Here is a 20,013-nt window from a genome sequence, read left to right on the forward strand (position 1 = left end):
TATGGTGGTCAAGATTGTGCACCTGATTCAAGATAAGGAAAAATCTTGGAAGTGAAAAGCAGGCACTGTTTAACCAAGTTGTACACATTGTACCACATTCACTGTAACTTTAGGAAGAAATTCCACTTTGTGGAACATTCTCAAGAGATCTGAGGTTATTCAGGTAAGAACTGATATATAAAAAATGTACATATTTTTACTTTATATTTTGATGCCAACTGATTATGCTAGAAGTACTAGCACTCCAGTGGTAGTTATTGAACACAAAACAATAAAGGATATTATACTGATAGGTATTAAATTCTTCTGTTAGTTTGAAAAAGCCCTTACTAAAAGCCCTATATATGTCCATTTGATTTCATCATGCCTATTTCAGTTCTCAATTGGAGACAAACTATGCCAAAAAAGTCACCAGTTAGAAAAAAGAATTTTGCTTGATGGGTATAAGATACACAGAAGCCATCAAAGAAAGAGGAACTTTTAACTGCAATAATAAGCTAAAGTCTGTAAAATACTACATTCTATTATATTCAATCTTGGAACATTTTGTAGAAAATAATGAACTTCAGCCAAATCCTTGCTGAAGACTGGTTGCAGCAACTGAAGAGTGTTGGTAAATGCTTTGTGTGTTTTTATGTAAAATATTTTCTAAACAGATTTGTTAAAGTACGTGTTGTCCTCTGAAGTAAACTGATATATAATATATATATATGTCAGTTGAGCCTAAAGTTAAGTAAATCTACATTTGTGAATAGAGAAACTAAATATTCAGTAAAAATTATGCAGTCTGTTAAGAAAAATGAGTAATTTTGTGTTTGGAATTTGAAATAAACAGTGTTCTATGGACAATTCCTCAGTTTCAGTTGAGTGTTCTCATTCTCAGGTAGTTTGATAGCCAGTCACTGAGTAAAGGGGTGGGGGCTGAGGTATTGTTCCTGTTTTCCCTAACTTAGGTGATTATTAGAACCACGTGACATATTTACAATACAAATTCAAGTTACACAAATGACCCCTGAACAATAGGATTTGAACTGTTTGGGTCGTTTATTTGCAGGTTTTCTTCAATAAATAGGTACTACAGTACTTCACAATACACATTTGGTTGAATCTGAATGTGGAACTGCAGATTCAGAGAGCCATTTGGGAATTTCACTCTGTGGGTGGCAACCTCTGAACCCCCACCTGATGTTCAGGGGTCAGCTGTGTTCTCTGCCACCTACTTAAAATGACTTAACTGTAGATAATTTGGGCCTGATTCTTTGTGAAGATTTTTTGGTTTTAGTTTGTTTTGGCTGCAGCTACAGCAGGCAGAAATTACCAGGCAGGGATCATATCTGCACTGCAGCTGTAACTAGAGCGATGGCAGTGGCAATGCTGGATCCTTAACCCGCTGAGCCATGAGGGAAGTCCTGTATTTGGTTTTGTATCATTCTCTAAACTCCCATAGCATTTCTGAGGTAAAAAATAGGGATTTCACATAAAAATTTGATTTTTTAGGGAGTTCCCATTGTGGCTCAGCAAAAATGAATCTGATGTGAAGATGCAGGTTCGATCCCTGGCCTTGCCCAGTGGGTTAAGGATCCAGTGTTGCCATGAGCTGTGGTGTAGTTTGCAGACGCAGCTCAGATCTGGTGTGGCTGTGGCTGTGGCATAGGCCAGCAGCTCTAGCTCCAAATAGACCCCTAGCCTAGGAACCTTCATATGCCGCAACTGCAGCCCCAAAAAGCAAAAAAAAAAAAAAAAAAAAAAAAAAATAGGGGTTCCCTGGTAGCTCAGGTTAAGGATCTGGCATTGTCTGCTGTGGTGCGGTTCCCTGGCCTAGGGATTTCCACATGCCACAGGCACAGCCAAAAAATAAAATTTATAAAATTTGTTAAGTTGCTTTGAGCATAGTGGAAATAAGTTCAATATTGTAATGATGATTCTTTTTCTCTAATGAATTAAAAGTAACAAATATTCAAAGATAGCTTTTAAGTATGTAGGTTCCATTAAGGTCAGACATCAATTAGGAAGGTGACATTAATCACAGATAATGATCTATCTTTTACGGCAAAGAAGTTCATGAAAAAAAAGTTCAAGTGAAATCCACCCAACTCTTACTGTTTTAAGGCAAGATTCCTCATTCCCAGGCAATGTCAGAAAAACCTGTACTTTCTTACACACTCCTGAGTCAGACTTTGAGGAGTCCCTGGGCTAGATTTCAGCTTTGCATTTTTTCTACCATCACTAGTGACATTTGGGCTGCCTGGGATTACTCCACTCAGGAGAGCACTTGATGTGCTATGAACACTGATATATTCACAAGAGATTTTTCTGTCTTAACTGTATTTGCATAGGGCCCAACTAAACCAAATTGTAAAGTTTAAATATTTCCATACTTTTGAAAACATGATTTGTAATTCCTCCATAGTATTGTTAGTAAAAATGAAGGATAATATATATATGGTATGGTGCCTAATGGGTTAAAGAGCAGTTTGGAAGATAAATTCAACAGAATTTAAAATAACTGCTTTTGTCCAGTTATGATAGTAATATATATTCAGTGTACATAAAAGGATTGAGAAAAGAAGACAACCAAAAATTGAGTTAAGCAAAGTTAACCTTTTTCCACATCTCTCCTGACATACAGAATCATAATGCATTCTCTGAGGCTTCAGACTTGAGGTATCCATTCAGTTGTGCAGGCCATTTCTACCTGGAACCTCAACTTGAAATTGTCATCTTCCTCCCAGACTTGCTCCCACTCATATTCTCCTATAGCTGTTGCGATATACTCCCCTGTCTTGTCTTCCTTCCTACTTCCCTTCTTGTTCTCATCAAACTCAGTCGCTGTTGGCAGTCTGAAATGAATTTGATCTCTTTATTTCTTTCTTAAAGGCCTTCAGTGGCATCTTACTCCCTATTTCAAGACAAAGCTTAGGCCCTCTTCGTCAGCTCCCACCGTACTATCTGCTGCATTAAATGACATAGCTTCCAGAATATACCCTTCCCTACTTAGCCACTCCATTCTTAAGTCTATATTATACTCTTACCCACACTTTCCCAAATTCACTGCCCTCCTAGCTAATTTGTTCAGTGTTAGACACTCACACTCAGACTCAATGCCCCCAGACTAAATTAAAGAGCCCCAATTCCATGCCTCCTTAACTTCACACATAATTCTTTGTCACTAAATTTATTATGTTATGTTGTAATCTATCTCCCCTGATAAGCCAGGGACCAGGGCCATGTTTTACACTGTTCTTCCTAAACTTAGTACAGTGCTAGTTAGACACATAGTGTTTGCTCAGAACTTTTTGTTAGCTAAGTTCATAAAATGAAAGGGTAGACTAGTATCAGTGGATTTTAAGTGGAGGCCCCAAGGAAACACTAAGAACTGAGAAAAGAAATATAACAAAAGAACTGAGAAAAGAGCCTATAAACTGCATCAGAGAAGCACCTCTTCTTGGTTTTGTTTGTGGCCTTGCAAATAAGATTAAAGAGGTTTTCGTGCTAGATGATCTCTAGTCCCCTTTCAACTTATGAATACAATTCAGGGGGAGAACTGTGCAGTCTTATTTATATCTAACAATGCAATATGACTACAAAATAAAGATCTGTCTTCATGACACAACTAGATGAAGGTATAAGCACCATGGTGCAACCTTGCCCCAGATGCCTATCTAATCAAAACTTCAGGAGCAACAGCTTACAGGTTTTGTTGAAGGGTGACCAGAAGAAAGAACTCCTAATTTTTTTTCTTATAACTGAAAGTACTTTTCAATGCTTTTCAAATTCCACCTGAGGAGTTCTTTGCTTCCTCCCGCTACGCCCCACTGGTCTCTATCCTCACCACTCCCATCACAAAGGCACTGACTACAATTCCTAGTCTACTCCAGTGATAATTTAGAAAAAAGCAAGTTAAGGTGAGAAGCAAGTTTAAATTTGATCTTGCCAAAGACAAACTTCAATGTAACACAAACATAATGAAAACACTTCCATCTGCTCACTTGCCTGGAAAGAAATGCCTTATTTGTAGGGGAAGATCTTTGTCCTTACAACACTGCTAATGGTGAATAAGGAGACAAAAGCAAGATAGGAATAAATCACCTTTCAAATGTAATAAATACAAGAGTAAGCATTTTAATTCCTTACTTGTTTCAGCTGGATCTGTAGAAGAGTTTAGGCCTTGATTGGAGTCTGCTGCCTTCTAGTGATCCTGATCAAGTTTCTGAACTTCTGTGAGCCTTATTTTCCTCAAAGAGAGGAAATAAGAAAAATAAGATAAAGGCCGCCAACTCCATGACATACTACACACTCTTCCCTCTGTCCTCTACTCTGTGGTAGCAGAAAAACATTTCTTTAAAAAAAAAAAGACTTCTTTTTATGTTGCACATAATTTTCTTCTTATTTAAAGTTAACATTTTTGTTGATTAAACTGTTCTAAGTCTGAAAAATGATTAGCTTTTCTCAATTTATCAGTAACAAAGTATTGATATGTTTACTAACAGAGCATCAACCCAACACTCAAGTTAAGTAATAATGCCAGAAGTTCTAGATCCACATTTATTAATAGTCTCACATGCCCAACTCATCCTTTATTTAGAATCTAGATTCAGGTGGAGGTTACCCTGAAATCATTTGCATAACTTGGTTAATCATTTTTAAACTTGCAGATGAGATGTCAGAACTGAGTGATTATATTCAATTGAAAATACCTCATTACTGATCGCCTTCACTGTAGAACAATATGCATATTGTGTATAAGTCAACGATTTTTTTTTTTTTTTTTGGCCTTTTTAGGGCCACACTTGTGGCATATGGAAGTTCCCAGGTTAGGGATCGAATCAGAGCTGTAGCTGCCCACCTACACCACAGCCACAGCAATGCCAGATCTGAGATGTGTCTGCAACCTACACCACAGCTCACGGCAACTCCAGTTCCTTAACCCACTGAGTGAGGCCAGAGATCAAACCTGCAGCCTCATGGATACCAGTTGGGTGTGTTAACTGCTGAGCCATGAAGGGAATTCCTTAAGTTAACTATCTTTAGGAAAAAAAATGTAAATGCTAGACTAGAGCAATAAATGCAGTATCTTTACTGCTTAGCTTCACAGATTTTCGGGGGTTTTTTTTGGTTTTTTTTGTTTTTGGTTTTTTTTTTTTTTTTACTTTTTAGGGCTGCACCCATGGCATATGGAGATTCCCAAGCTAGGGGTAGAATCGGAGCTACAGCTGCCGGCCTATGCCACAGCCACAGCAACACAGGATCCGAGCCCTGTCTGCAACCTACACTACAGCTCACGGCAACTCCAGTTCCTTAACCCACTGAGCAAGGCCAGGGATCAAACCTGCGGCCTCATGAATGCTAGTCAGATTCGTTAACTGCTGAGCCAGGATGAGAACTTCCAGCTTCACAGATTTGTATGCATTGTTCGTTAACCTTATTTCAACTGCCATGAAATAATTCAGAATCATCTCACAACCCAACCTGTGTTAAGCAAAACTATCGATTAGAATGGCCAAATATGTGTGAATGTACTATTCAAATATTTTCCACAAAATGACTGACTCTCTTAAATTAGAATTAGAGTAATCCTAAGTGAAAAAAATCACCAGACTGATATATATCTAACATTTATTCTTGAGCAGTCAGAATTTAGTTCAAGTTAGACTTGACTTATGATAATTATGTGTCAACTTGGCTAGTCTCTGATACCCAGTTGTTTGGTCAAAAACTAGTCTTACTGTTGCTGTGAAGGTATTTTTGTTTGCAATTTAACATTTACAATCAGCTGACTTTAAGTGAAACATTATCCTCCATAATGTGGGTGAGCCTCATCCAACCAGTTGAAGACCTCAATTGTAAAGACTGAGGTTTCCCAAAAAAGAGGCAGTTTTGCCTCAAGACTGCAACACAGAAATGCTTCCTGAGTTTTAAACCTAATGACCTGCCCTGTAGATTTCAGACTCAAGAGTGAGACATTAACTTTTACCTGAGTTTCCAGCTGGTCAGCCCTATAGATTTCAAGTTTACCAACCCTCGCAACTGTGTAAGACAACTCCTTGAAATAAATTATTGTTTCATTTATCTATCTATCTAGCTATTGATCAGAGTATATAGACAGGGGAGATACAGCTATATAGATTATATATATATAATTTCCAATGATTTAGATCTATGTTCAAAGATTTACATATTATCTCTCCCTATTTATCTATCTATCTATCTATCCTCCTATTGGTCTTTTTCTCTGGAGAAGTCTTTTTTTTTTTTTTTTTTTTGTCTTTTTAAGGCTACACCTACGGCATATGGAGGTTCCCAGGCTAGGTAGGGGTCAAATTGGAGCTGTAGCAGCTGGCCTACACCACAGCCACAGCAATGCAAGATCTGAGCTGTGTCTGCAACTTACCCCACGGCTCATGGCAACACAGGATCTTTAACCCACTGAGCGAGGCCAGGGATTGAACCCGATCCCTCAAGTTTTCTAGTCGGCTTTGTTATCCACTGAGCGATGACAGGAACTCCTGGAGAACTCTTAATGTGCTACTATTTTCTAGTTATTAGCACATATAAGACTTTAAAAGTTTTTTCATTTTTGGAGTTCCTGCCATGGTGCAGTGGGTTAAGAATCTGACTGCAGGATTTCCCATCATGGCTCAGGGATAACAAAACTGACTAGTATCCATGGGGGTGCAGGTTCCATCCCTGGCCTTGCTCAATGGGTTGGGGATCTGGCTAGCAATGAGCTGTGATGTAGGTCGCAGACCCGGCTCAGATCTGGCATTGCCATGGCTGTGGCATAGGCCAGCAGCTGACAGCTCTGATTCAACCCCTAGCCTGGGAACTTCCATATGCCGAGGGTGGGGCCCTAAAAAGACAAACAACAACAACAAAAAAATCCAACTGCAGCCTGCAGAGGTCAGGGTTTGATCCCCAGCCTGGCAGAGTGGATTAAAGGATCCACCATTGCCACTACTGCAGCATAGGTCACAGCTGTGGCTTGGATTCAGTCCCTGGCCTGGGAACTTCCATAAGCTGTGGGTGCAGCCATAAAGTTAAAAAACAAAGTAAAATTTAAGTTTTTTTCATTTTTGTAATTAAATGACAAGTCCCTTCTTGATTTTTAGTTCAGTACTTGAAACTTGATCTGATATGGCCATCCGAGCTTCCATTTCTAACTATGAAAGACATTTCAGTTATGAAATATAATGCTTTTACCAATATGCCTCTCATTGGTCCAGATAAAATCTGAAATAGCTTTTTATCTAATTTCTGAGATAAGATTTCATCAGAGGTTATAAGGCTGACAAGGAAAAAGATGAACGCAATTAATCCTTCTGCTCTCAAATATACCAAAGTCAATGCAAAATTTAGAAGAGCATAATCTAGTAATTTTATTTGAAATCCCTTCCACTGACCCCAAGATTGATTTTTTTAAATATTTTAAATTCATTCTTTAATAAATTTAACAGAAGTAACATGAAATGATTATATTTGGGGGAAAAGAAAATTCAAAACATGGCCGCATGTTTAACCCTGCCCAAACTCCAATTCCTGATTCTTCTCCAAAAATAACCATTATTTTCAGTTTAGTTATGTATCCTTCTGACCTTTTCTCTAAGCAATTGCATTCATATAGCTGTACCTGTGGAAATATTGCAAAGCTTATGTTCCAAAATCTGCACGTGAACTACCTGAGTTTAAATCCTAGCTGTATGACTTGAGGCAAGACACTCAACTTCTCCATCCCCAGTTTTCAAGTCTGTAATATGGGGATGATATTACAGTACCCAATTCATGGAGATGTTGGGAGGATCAAATGAGTTCATCTAGGAAGTTCCCATTGTGGCTCAGTGGTAACGAGCCCTACTAGTATCCATGAGGATGCAGGTTAGATCCCTGGCCTCACTCAGTAGGTTAAGGATCCAGCATTGCTGTGAGCTGTAATGTAGGTCACCAACATGGCTCGGATCTTGCATTGCTGTGACTGTTGTGTAGGCCAGAGGCTGTAGCTCTGATTGGATCCCTAGCCTGGGAACCTCCATATGCTGAGGGTGTGGCCCTAAATTTTCTTTTTTTAAAAAATAGTTTATTTCTTTTTCAGTGAACTAATATGTCTGGGGGGGGGGTGCTTGGTAAATAAAAAGCATTATAGAAATACTTGTACAGATGTCATATTCATTACTCCCCTTGATAGCCTCCATTCATTTCTGAGGTTTGCCTTACATTTACTAAAATGGTGACTCACCAAAGATGTAAGCAGTCATTGGCAAAGTTTTCATACTCTGGATGTTCTATTTCTCCCTTCTTCCAATAACTTGAGTTGCTGCCTCACTGCCTTGAATGAAGCTGCTTGTGTGTTTAAATAAAGGCAAGGGGGGAAAATGGTTGGTAGGGTTGAGGTGATGTTTACATTGCAGTTCTGCTTCTTTCTGAAGTTCCCTTTTCAAGCGCTTGTCCTCTTTGGGATCCAAAAAGGATTAGGAACTGCTGCCACCTCATATCATACTGTCATTGACCATCCTCAGAGGGTTAGGTGAAAGGGCAATGGAAAGGAGGCAAAGGGAGATGAGGGAGGTGCTTCTTGGATCTTCCTGACATTACTGTCAGGCTGCTCTTTTAGTGGATTCCCTTGTAGGCACAGCACCTGGCATATCTCCTGGCACAAAGCAGGCATTTGGCAAATGTTTGCTGATTAAATGAACCGATTAATCCTTTACTTGTCATAGCAGGACAAAGCCTATTTCACATTTTTAAAAAGTGAGGGAAGGGTTCTGTATTATCAACATCTATTTATATATCTCTCCTCTCTCCCTCTCTTAGATCCTCACCCAACAGCATGAACTCTTAGGAGCAGAAATTAAATCTTATCTCTGTGTCTCTAGTCCTAGGACAGTATCTGTTCATAAATATTAATGAACAAGTACATGAATGAATGAATAATTTTAGCTAAATTAGATTTGTCCTAAAGCAACACTCCTTAGGTTAACTGCAGTAACACAAAGGCCCCTGAAAGTGCTCCAAAAGGCATGAGACCTGAGGTGAGGATCATGCCATCTTCCTCTGTGGCAAACCCACCTTTATGAGGCTGGGTCAGAACCAGTCAGTTTGTGAATCCTTTAAGCACTGGGAACCAAGGCAGATGTGCCTGGGGCATTCTGCTGTTTTGCCATCCACCAAGGGAAATACTGCTCAGTCTTAACCAGATGGTCCTTGAGCTAATATTTCTTCCCAGTCACATGTCTGAACTGATGCAACTGTGTTCCAGAAGTTATAAGAGCAAAGTTGCTGGCAGTCGTAACTGAAAGAACCAATGCCATATTTCTGTTTGTGGCAAAGGTTTTCACAACAATCAGCCTTCTTAAGAAGTATACACACAGCTTGCCTGACCAGGCCCCAGTGGGAGACAGAGCACAAAGCCATGGAAAACACTGTCTGCACTGTGAGAAAATAACATCACCCTCAGCACACTTGCCAGGGTGCTCAGAGGATGACAAACATATACTGTGCTTTACAAGAAAGAGGAACCAGAGTTCCTATCGTGGCTCAGTGGAAACGAACCCAACTAGGAACCATGAGGCTGCAGATTCGATCCCTGGCCTTGCTCAGCAGGTCAAGGATCCGGCATTGCCATGAGCTGTGGTGTAGGCCAACAGCTACAGCTCTGATTAGACTCCTAGACTGGGAACCTCCATATGCCCCGGGTGTGGCCCTAAAAAGACAAAAAAAGAAAGAAAGATGAACCAAAATCTAAGTCCTAGTGAGAGTTTTCAAGTGGATTCCAAGGCTAAATGAATGGTGTATTTTTTCACCTAAATGTAGCTAGTAAAAGAATAGGATGGAACATTCACGTGGACCTAGCAAAGACAATGACTTTTTTTTTTTTTTTTAAACGGCCACACCCAGGGCATATGGAAGTACCTGGGCCAGAGGATTGAATCTGAGCCACAGCTGCAAACTACACCACAGCTACACCACAGCTGCAGCAATGCAGGAGTCTAACCCATTGCACTGGGTCAGGGACTGTAACCCATGCCTCAGCAGCTACCCAAACCTCTGCAGTCTGATTCTTTTCTGATTTTTTTTTTTTTTTAACTTTTCAGGGCCACACGTGTGGCATATGGAAGTTCCTAAGCTAGAGGTCCAATCACAGTTGTAGCTGCCAGCCTACACCACAACCACAGCAATGCTGAATCCTTAACCCACTGAGTAAGGCCAGGCATTGAACCTGAGTCCTCATGGATACTAGTCAGGTTCCTAATCTACTGAGCTATAATGGGAATGCCCTGGATGTGGTAATTAGAATAAGGGTATTACAAAGTTCTGGTCGTGACGCAGCAGAAACGAATCCAACTAGGAACCATGAAGTTGCGGGTTCAATCCCTGGCCTCGCTCATCTAGTTAGGGAACTGGTGTTGCCGTGACCTGTGGTGTGGGTCACAGACATGGCTCAGATCTGGTGTTGTTATGGCTCTGGCGTAGGCCAGCAGCAACAGCTCCAATTAGACCCCTAGCCTGGGAACCTCCGTATGCTGCAGGTGTGGCCCTAAAAAGATAGATAAATAAATAAACAAACAAATAAATAAATAAAGGCTTTTAACATTTTCCTCTACACTGGCCTTGTCTCTGTACATTAACTTTGCGGTCACGAGGACTTCTCTTATCGTTACCTTTAGCCAGAACTTATCTTGCTAAAACAAATCACAGACTGAACTTCACATAAAAAGGAGACAATTTCACAAGTTTTACCCATTTAGGCCTAAGATAAATTATGGCTCTAGGCTATTCAAAAGTCATGCTCTTTATAATATCTCCTCATACAAGGTAGGGACTAAGTGTATGGGGCTTTAAAGATGGGTTTCTTACCTGAGTATCTGCCAGGAGCTAAAGCAGCCAAGAAATAACTTTCTGCAAAGAGTCAGGCAGACATCCTCTCTGCAAGCTCTCATATCTGTTGAAACATACCTCACAAGGACATGAACACTTTTGTTCAACAGATCCCCTTTGCAACCATATGGAATAGTTACATATTCAAAGCTTGTAGTTGAGAATACGATACATAGAACTTCTTTCTTTCCTATAACCAAACTCAATCTCTGTTTCGAACTTGCATTTACCTTTGTCATAGGAGTCAAATCAAGCTACAGCTGCCGGCCACAGCCATAGAAACATGGGATCCGAGCAGTGTCTGCGAACTATACCGGAGTTCATGGCAATGCTGGATAATTAACCCACTGAGGGGGGCCAGGGATTGAATTCTAAAGGATTGTTTATGCAGACTAAATTATCTTACCATAACACAATAAACTTAGAAATTAGCAACCAAAGAGTACCTTTAAAATAACCTCTTGTATTTAGAGGACTTCCCATCGTGGCTCAGTGGTTAACGAACCCGACTAGCATCCATGAGGACTCAGGTTGGGTCCCTGGCCTCGCTCAGTGTGTTAAGGATCTGGCCTTGCTGTGAGCTGTGGTGTAGGTGACAGATGTGGCTCGGATCTAGTGTTGCTGTGACTGTGGCAGAGGCTGGCAGCTGTAGCTCCAATTTGACCCCTAGCCTGGGAACCTCCATATTGCTGTGGGTGTAGCCCTATAAAGACAAAAAAAAAAAAAAAAAACTCTTGTATATAGAAACTGAAAAATATTACTAAATATTAGTGTCACATTTATTGCCTTATAATAGGAACACAACACTATGTATATGCCAAAATCTATGAGATTCACCTTTTCAACACTTAGGAAATTTATAGCTTTACATAAAATTTTAGGAAATAAATATTAAATTATCTAGGTCTTTTGGTTTGGGCTTCCTGGAAGTTGCAATCAAAATTATGCTCATGATAGTTCCCGACATGGCTTAGGGGTAGTGAATCCAAAAAGTATCCATGATGCGTTTTCGATCCCTGATCTTGCTCAGTGGTTTAAGGATATGGCATTGCTGTAAGCTGTGGTATAGGTCACAGACAGGGCTTGGATCCCAAGTTGCTGTGGTGTAGGCCAGCACCTACAGTTCTGATTGGCCTGGGAACTTCCATATGCCTCCAGTGTGTTCTTAAAAAAAAAAAAAAAAAAAAATTATGCTCATGATACCAGACCCTCAGTTTTTGCAAATGTTGCCATCTCTCTCATTCTTTTTTTTTTTTTTTTTTTTTTTTTTGTCCTTTTAGGGCCGCACTGGCGGCATATGGAGGTTCGCTGGCTAAGGGTCTAATCAGAGCTGTAGTTACCGGCCTATGCCAGAGCCACATCAACACCAGATATGAGCTGCATCTGCAATCCACACCACAGCTCACAGCAACACCAGATCCTTAACCCACTGAGCAACGCCAGGGGTTGAACCCACAACCTCATGGTTCCTAGTCGGATTCGTTTCCGCTGCACCACAACAGGAACTCCATCCCTCTTACTCTTGATTGATTCTGAGAATCTGTGGACCTTCTCTTAAACAACTACTGAGAATGTCTGAATGTCAGGCCATGTAAGATTTTATGCAATGAATTCTCTCTTCAACTTTAAAAAATAAGTTCAGTTTTAAAATGGTCATTGTGGTGAAAGAATTCCCCCCACCTAGTTAACACATCCACCAGGCTTCCACTTAACTTTATCAAAAGTCCAATTAAGGAGTTCACTCTGCGGCGGGTTAAGAATCTGGCTGTACTATTCACAATAGCCAGGACATGGAAACAACCCAAATGTCCATCGACAGATGATTGGATTCGGAAGATATGGAATATATATACAATGGAATACTACTCAGCCATAAAAAAGAATGACATAATGCCATTTACAGCAACATGGATGGAACTAGAGAATCTCATACTGAGTGAAATGAGCCAGAAAGACAAAGACAAATACCATATGATATCACTTATAACTGGAATCTAATATCCAGCACAAATGAACATCTCCTCAGAAAAGAAAATCATGGACTTGGAGAAAAGACTTGTGGCTGCCTGATGGGAGGGAGAGGGAGTGGGAGGGATTGGGAGCTTGGACTTATCAGACACAACTTAGAATAGATATACAAGGAGATCCTGCTGAATAGCATTGAGAACTTTGTCTAGATACTCATGTTGCAACAGAACAAAGGGTGGGGGAAAAAAATGTAATTGTAGTGTATACATGTAAGGATAACCTGACCCCCTTGCTGTACAGTGGGGGAAAAAAAAAAAAGAATCTGGCTGTAGTAGCCCAGGTCTTTGTGGAGGCATGGGTTTGATCCCCAAACTGAGCATTGGGTTAAAGGATCTGGCATTGGTGCAGCTATGGGTTCAGTTGCAGCTGCAGATTCATTCTTTGGCCTGGGAACTTCCATATGGTGTGAGTGCAGCCATAAATAAACAAACAAACAAAGGCCAACTGAAGGAAATATGCAAAGAATAGATTTTGAAGAGCATACTCTATTTCCTTAGTTATCTCACTTCTATCCTGGATTACCAGAGAGTTATGTCTGGAATCTATTATTTTCCTTCAGATCACTTTTTTTTTTTTTTCTTCTTACCAGGGCTACGCCTGCTGCATATGGAAGCTCCTAGGCTGGGAGGTGTTGAATCAGAGCTGTAGCTGCTGGCCTATGCCACAGCCACAGCCACACCAGATCTGAGCCACATCTGTGATCTATGCCACGGCTTGCGGCACCACTGGATCTTTAACTCACTGAGTGATGCCAGAGATTGAACCCACATCCTAATGGATACTAGTTGGGCTCTAAATTTGTTAAGCCACAATGGGAACTCCGAGAACACCTTTTTAAAACTATAAATACTGTTATATCTTTGGTTTCTATAAAAGAATGGTAGAGGAAACCAGTGACAGAATCTACTATTGTGTTTATCGAGGAATGTTATTAAAGATGTTCATGCGCATAAAGTCCAGCAATCCCACTCCTGGGCATATATCCAGAGAAAACCAGAATTCAAAAAAATAAATGTACCCTAATGTTTATCACAGCACTATTTTTAATAGCCAAGACATGGAAGCAACCTAAATGTCCACTGACAGATGAATGGATAAAGATGTGGTACACATCTACAATGGACTATTACTCAGCCATAAAAAGAATGAAATAATGCCATGTGTAGCAACATGGATGGACGCAGAGATTATACTAAGTGACCTAAGTCAGACAAAGACATATAGCATATGAGATCACTAATAGTAAAATCTAATAAAATATGATATAAAGGAGTTCCCGTCGTTGTGTTGCAGAAACAAATCTGACTAGGAACCAAGAGGTTGTGGGTTTGATCCCTGGCTTCGCTCAGCAGGCTAAGGATCCGGCCTTGCCATGAGCTGTGGTGTAGGTCACAGATGCAGCTCAGATCCCATGTTACTGAGACTGGATTCAACCTCTAGCTTGGGAACCTCCATATGCCGAGGGTGCAGCCCTAAAAAGACAAAAAAAAAAGTCCATATGGCACCTGATGCCCACACATGAAAACCCACACAAATATCTTATAGAACTAACAAGTAAGAAAATCTTCCTTTCACCTAAGTTGTTATAGCTTTAATGGAATGTGAGGTTTTAACCTACCATGTTTCTTTTTTTACAATGGCTATTAAGCAGCTCAAAAAAATATTTGCAGCTCAATTTTAATAACCATAAACTACTTTATTGACTTACAAATTTGCATGCTATCCTAGCTTTATAATTTTTTATCTTTTATTATAGTTGATTTACTATCCTAGTTTAAAAAAATTATTTTTGGCCTTTTTTAGGGTCGCACTGGAAGCATATAGAGGTTCCCAGGCTAGGGGTCTAATCAGAGCTGTAGCCACCAACCTTCACCACAGCCACAGCAATGCCAGATCCTTAACCTGCGGATCAAGGCCAGGGATCAAACCCAAGTCCTCATGGATGCTAGTTGGGTTCTTTAACCACTGAGCCACGATGGGAACTCCAAAATTTTTGCTTTTTAAATTTCCATTTATCATAAGGTTAAAATTCTTATAAATTACCTTAATTCTTTTATAGAATGAAGTAAGGATATATAAATTTAAAAATTAAAAAAAATTGATATTTTGGGGAGTCCTCGAACTAGAATATAATCTTCATATAAGGCAACCATATGGTCTTCCAAGCTGGTGAGTTATATCTGACAGATAGTTTTCACTCCATTTAGCGCTTTTCAGTTTTCAGGACAAGAACGTTATCCACAGGAGTTCCCATCATGGCACAGCAGAAACAAATCTGACTAGGAACAATGAGTTTGCAGGTTCGATACCTGGCCTCACTCAGTGGGTTAGGGATCTGGTGTTACCGTGAGCTATGGTGTAGTTTGCAGACGTGGCTCAGATCTGGCATGGCTGATGCTGTGGTGTAGGCTGGCAGCAATAGCTCCGATTAGTCCCCTAGCCTGGGAACATCCATATGCCATGGGTATGGCCCTAAAAAGCAAAAAAAAAAAAAAAAAAAAAAAAAGAATTTTATCCAAAAAAGTGGATTATCTGAATAGTCTCAGGCTCTCTAAAGGTTATCAACTGAGTAAAAGACAGGTATCCTAACATTAGGTATTTCTTGCAAACTCTGTTAACCATTCCTTCAGGGGTAACATGAAGGGCACATAGGAAAGAAGACAGATGCTCCCCAAGGGGCCCAAGCCACTCCTCATCTTCACTAGACTGGTATTGTACACATAGCAATCCTCCTTCTCAGGGTGCCACAAATCAGATCATTTTGATAGCTGCTCCTCTCAAGGGAAATGAGATTCACCAAATCTGGTCAGATAAGTCAAACTGCAATTACTCCTTCTACACAGACACTTAATGGTATTACAGTGTGATTGTAAAGAGTCATAAAAAAAAAAAGTATTGGCTTTCAGTGCTTTGTTTGTTTTCCAGTAAGTCTAAAAGAAAACTCACTTCAACTGCCTAATAATAACGAAAACATTTTAGTGTCACCTCTTGACATTCTGGGCCCAAAATATAGAAACTAGTTTCTTTCCTCTCCCCTCCTTTTCTATTTATTAGGCATTAAATCACTAAATGTATGCTTCCTGGAGAAATCTTTGATATCAAAATCCTTAATACATGGAACAATCTCGTAGATAAATCTCTAAGATTGATCACATCTTGGGCTACAAATCAAACCTCGGTAACTTTAAGAAAATTGAAAATGATTTTGAAAAAGATGCTGAAATCAAGCATCTTTTTTGACAATAACGCTGTACGACTGAAATCAACAACAAGAAAAAACCTGCAAAAAACACAAACACGTGGAAACTAAACAACATGCTACTAAACAACCAATGGATCACTGAATAAATCAAAGAGGAAATTTAAAAATATCTAGAAGCAAATGACAACAAAGATACGACACTCCAAAACCTATGGGATGCAGCAAAAGCCATTCTAAGAGGAGAGTTTATAGCAATACAAGCCTACCTTAGGAAACAAGAAAAAAGCTCAAATAAACAACCTAAATTTACATCTAAAGCAGCTAGAGACAGAAGAACAGACAAGACCTAAAGTTAGCAGAAAGAAAGATATCATAAAGATCAGAGCAGAAATCAATGAAATAGAAACAAAGAAAACCATAGAAAAGATCAATGAAACAAAAAGCTGGTTCTTTGAAAAGATCAACAAAATTGATAAACGCTTAGCCAGACTTATCAAGCAAAAAAGAGAGAGGACTCAAATCAATACAATTAGAAATGAAAAAGGAGAAATAACAACAGACATCACAGAAATACAAAGGATCATAAGATTCTACTGTATGCAACTATATACCAATAAAATGGAAAACCTAGAAGAAATGGGCAAATTCTTAGGAAAGTACAATCTTCTAAGACTAAACCACTATGAAATAGAAAAAATGAATGGACCAATCACAAGTGCTGAAATTGAAACAGTGATTTAAAAACTTCCAACAAACAAAATTCCTACACCAGATGGCTTCATAGGTGACTTCTATCAAACATTTAGAGAAGATCTAACACCTATCCTTCTGAAACCATTCCAAAAAAATTTCAGAGGAAGGAACACTCCCAGACTCATTCTATGAGGCCACCATCACGCTGATACCAAAACCAGACAAAGATTCCACAAAAAAACTACAGGTCAATTTCACTGATGAACATCAATGCAAAAATCCTCAACAAAATACTAGCAAACCGCATCCAACAAAAGGACTGTACATCATGATCAAGTGGGATTTATCCCAGGGATACAAGGATTCTTCAATATCTGCAAAACAATCAGTGTGATACACCACATTAACAAACTGAAGAATAAAAACCATATGATTTCAATAGATGCATAAAAAGCCTTTGACAAAATCCAACCCTTCAGAAAGTGGGCATAGTGGGAACCTACCTCAACATGATAAAGGCCATATATGACAAACCCACAGCGAACATCATTCTCAGTGGTGAAAAGCTGAAAGAATTCCTGCTGAGATCAGGAACAAGACAAGGATGCCCACTCTCCCCACTACTATTCAACATAGTTTTGGAAGTCCTAGCCACAGCAATCAGAGAAGTAAAAGAAATAAAAGGAATCCAAATTGGAAAAGAAGAAGTAAAACTATCACTATTTGCAGATGACATGATACTATACCTAGAGAATCCTAAAGACTCTACCAGAAAACTGTTAGAGCTCATCCATGAATTTGGCAAAGTTGCAGGACACAAAATTAATACATAGAAATTAACAGCATTTCTATACACTAACAATGAAAGAGCAGAAAGAGAAATTAGGGAAGCAATCCTGTTTACCATCGCATCCAAAAGAATAAAATACCTAGGAGTAAACCTACCTAAAGAGACAAAAGACCTGTACTCTGAAAACTATGATGCTTATGAAAGAAAACAAAGATGACACAAATAGATGGAAAGACATACCATGCTCTTGGATTGGAAGAGTCAATATTATCAAAATGACTGTACTACCCAAGGCAATCTATAGACTCAATGCAATCCCTATCAAATTACCAAGGGTATTTTTCACAGAACTAGAACAAAATATTTTAAGGTTTGTTTGGAAGCACAGAAGACCCATAATAGCCAAAGACACCCTGAGAAAGAAAAACAGAGGTGAAGGAATCAGGCTCCCTGACTTCATACTATACTACAACGCTACAGTCATCAAAACCATATGGTACTGGAACAAAGACAGAAATATAGATCAGTGGAACAGGATAGAAAGCCCAGATTTAAACCCACACACCTACAGCCAGCTGATCTATGACAAAGGAGGCAAGAATACACAATGCAGAAAAGACAGCCTGTTCAATAAATGATGCTGGGAAAACTGGACTGCCACATGTAAAAGAATGAAATTAGAACACTTCCTAACACCAAACACAAAAATAAACTCCAAATGGATTAAAGACCTAGATATAAGACCAGACACTATAAAACTCTTAGAGGAAAACATCGGCCACACACTCTCCAACATAAACCATAGCAATGTCTTCTCAGATCCACCTCCTAGAGCAATGCAGTAAAAACAAAAATAAACAAATGGGACTTAATTAAACTTAAAAGTTTCTGCACAGCAAAGGAAACCCTAAACAAAATGAAAAGACAACACACAGAATGGGAGAAAATACTTGCAAATGAGTCGACTGACAAGGGATTAATCTCCAAAACGGCCATCATTAATATGAGAAAATCTTTGTAAATGAATCAACTGACATGGGATTAATCTCCAAAATTTATAAACACCTTCTGCAGCTCAATAACAAAAAAACAAACAACCCCATCAAAAAATGGGCAGAAGATCTAAACAGACAATTCTCCAAAGAAGACAAATGGATGGTCGAAAAATACATGAAAAGATGTTTAACATCAACTCATTATTAGAGAAATGCAAATCAAAACCACTATGAGGTATCAGCTTACACCAGCCAGAATGGCCATTATCAAAAAGTCTACAAACAATAAGTGCTGGAGAGGGTGTGGAGAAAAAGGAACCCTATTACACTGTTGGTGGGATTGTAAATTGGTGCAACCACTGTGGAAAACAGTATGGAGATTCCTCAGAAAACTAAAAACAGAACTACCATTTGACCCAGCAATCCCACTTCTGGGCATCTATCTAGAGAAAACCATGATTCACAAAGACACATGTACTCCAATGTTCATTTGCAGCACTATTTGCAATAGCCAAGACATGGAAACCACCTAAATGTCCATCGACAGAGGAATGGATCAGGAAAATGTGGTACATATACACAATGAAATATTACTCAGCCATTATAAAGAAAGAAATACCAGCATTTTTAGCAACATGGATGGACCTAGAAATTATCATGCTAAGTGAAATCAGTCAGACAATGAGACACCAACATCAAATGCTATCACTTACATGCGGAATCTGAAAAAAGGACAGAATGAACTTCTTTGCAGAACAGATACTGACTCACAGACTTTGAAAAACTTTTGGTTTCCAAAGGAGACAATTTAGGGGGTGGGGGGATGTGCTGGGGCTATGGGATGGAAATACTATAAAACTGGATTGTGATGATCATTATACAACTATAAGTGTAATAGATTCATTGAGTAATAAAAAAAAAAAACTTTAGGAGTTCCCTTGGTGGCGCAGTGGTTAATGAATCTGACTAGGAACCATGAGGTTGCAGGTTCGATCCCTGGCCTTGCTCAGTGGGTTAAGGATCAGGCATTGCCGTGAGCTGTGGTAGGTTGCAGAGGCGGCTGGGATCTTCCATTGCTGTGGCTCTGGCGTAGGCTGGCGGCTACAGCTCCAATTCGACCCCTAGCCTGGGAATCTCCATATGCTGTGGGAGCGGTCTTAGAAAAAAGCAAAAAGACAAAACAAAAAACAAACAAACAAAAAAACTTTAAATGATTTTGAATGGGAGAAGGATGACATTCTAGGCAGGAATAAAATAAAGGCATATTTGGAATCTTGAGATGATCCATTGGGAAAACTATGCTGGCATTTGGTGTGTGGGGAATTAAAAAGGAATGATTAACAAATGAGAACAATTAGGTATCACTATGCACCTATTAGAATAACCAAAGGCAAAATACCAAATATTTGTGAAGATGTGGACCAATAAGAACTCTC

The 20,013-nt window shown here is 39.4% G+C and overlaps 1 protein-coding gene across 1 annotated transcript in view; it reads left to right on the forward strand.

Moving 5' to 3' along the window:
* The window catches only part of MFSD8 (major facilitator superfamily domain containing 8), a 449,919-nt gene that overhangs the window by 189,420 nt on the left and 240,486 nt on the right, over positions 1 to 20,013 (forward strand). The window lies entirely within an intron of this gene.

The sequence above is a fragment of the Sus scrofa genome, chromosome 8 (genome assembly GCF_054392235.1).
Source record: "Sus scrofa isolate SSC_HxYL_T2T_F1_AM1 chromosome 8, Sscrofa_HxYL_maternal_Yorkshire_Landrace_v2.0, whole genome shotgun sequence".
NCBI classification, from domain to species: domain Eukaryota; kingdom Metazoa; phylum Chordata; class Mammalia; order Artiodactyla; family Suidae; genus Sus; species Sus scrofa.